This window comes from Camelina sativa, chromosome 17, assembly GCF_000633955.1.
Source record: "Camelina sativa cultivar DH55 chromosome 17, Cs, whole genome shotgun sequence".
Taxonomy (NCBI): domain Eukaryota; kingdom Viridiplantae; phylum Streptophyta; class Magnoliopsida; order Brassicales; family Brassicaceae; genus Camelina; species Camelina sativa.
The window spans coordinates 22393743-22395559 of NC_025701.1; the positions used below are offsets into that span (position 1 = coordinate 22393743).

A 1817-nucleotide genomic window follows, 5' to 3' on the forward strand; every position below is an offset into this window, starting at 1 on the left:
ACACGTCCAATGGCGCTTTCACCAAAATCTGCAACAATGTTATCCGTTTCTCTGATAGGATCGTGAAGCACCTTAAAGCTAGCAGGCATCACACCTTCTCCTAGCTTGAACCTGTCCACACGTTTCTCCCAACCTTGAAGCTGAAGTGTCTTAAGCAAGAAGTGTTTCACTATATCCGGTTCACCATTCATCAGAAACGCCAGCGCACTCGGTACAAAGTCCCTCACAAACACCTACAAAACAACCAAAAGATCAAAACTTTGTTTAGCCAATCCAACGAATTACCCAATCAAAGATGAAAACTTTGTATTTGATTGTTACCTGATCGTAGTTCAAGACCTCGTCAGTGGTATTATCAACAGCTGCAAGAGTACCAACGGGTTGGCCGCGGAAGAAGACCATAGATCTCCTCAAAGCCTCCCAAGCCTCAGCCATCATAGGATGAGGCTCAAAAGAGTTTCTAGCAGAAGAAAGAGGCGTGTCAAGCACCGATCTACCTCTAGGAGAATCGTGCATACCGTCATGTCTACTGTAACCAGTCGAGAGCTCACTCATGGACCTCTCATCAAAAGATCTCTTCCTCTCAATCTTCAATCTCGGTTTATCCAAAGCTCGAGTCAGATCAAGATCATCCATCTCAGATAAAGAACAGTGTGAACCCACAGCTCTTAATCCAACACCTTCCATCTCAAGTTTTTTTTTTAATTCGTAATCACACTCTAAACCAAGATCTAATCAAATTTAAAAAAATTATAACATTAGTTGACTCTTTAAATCTTGATGTAACCCCTAATCCTAAAAAAATAAATAATTAAACTCTTCGAGTTGTGTTATGTTGTGTTGTTGGAACACGCGAAATTAACTTATCATGAAATTGTTAGATGCAATGTGTTACACGGATTTATGCGAATAAAAACTATGCCTTAAAAAGCTAAATCTTATTCCAAATCGTATAAATGAAAACATAAACAGATCAAGATCCATAACAAGAGTCAAACTTTAAAATAAAGCTACATAGACCAGAACTAAATCATTCGCGAAGGAAAAGAAAGAAAAAAAAAAAAACAGATCTAAAATCTACCAAACGAAATCTTAAAAAAAAAAAAAAAAGTGAGAGACAAACCTCCGGCGTAGTGTAACTGAAAAAGTCGTCGGCGGCGGCGGTGGAGGCGGAGGAGGAAGAGGAAGAGAAGATGATCTCCGTCGTGAAATGAGGAGAAGAGACGGAGAGATTTATAGAAAGGGAAGAAGAAAGGAAAAAAAGGAAAAAAAAAAGGTAAGAGGGAAGAAGCTGTTATTTATAACGACGGAGGAAACGGAACGCTTTAACGGTGACTGGTAAATTGAAGACGAGAATTTAAGTTTACCTGTTATATCCGGTCAAAAAGGTATACTTGTGAAGTCTACGTGGACTAAACGACGACGTTTGTAGCTGATCTGACCTGCTTCGTCTGATTTGGCGTTTGTTTTTTCTCTACGAAAACTTGATTTATCGGTTTCCCGTTTCTTTTTTTCTCTTTGGGACAATATAAACTTGACCGATACACCAAACTTGTTAGTGTTAGGTGGACAGTACATTTACTAGGTATTAAATTAAATACTACTAATATTATTTACTGCGATTTGTTTTTTTTATTAAATAGAAAGAAATTTTGACAACCTCTCTAAATATTTAATTTTATCTCTCCAAGTTGTTAGGGTTTATTCGAGGTAGTCCCAAGTTCCAATGTCAAAACTAGTGTATATTTTACTTCTTCCTTTAATTTATAAAATTTTGATCCATTAAAACATTTAATTATTTGTATTTTCCGGCTAAA

At 37.1% G+C, this 1817-nt stretch overlaps 1 protein-coding gene across 1 annotated transcript in view; it reads right to left on the reverse strand.

The window, feature by feature from the left end:
* Positions 1 to 1283, reverse strand: part of LOC104757862 (alkaline/neutral invertase CINV1) — a 4438-nt gene extending 3155 nt beyond the window's left edge. The window contains exon 1 of the mRNA XM_010480649.2: positions 1124 to 1283. The gene's annotated coding sequence lies outside the window, so the exon portion shown is untranslated. The remainder of the gene's footprint in view (positions 1 to 1123) is intronic.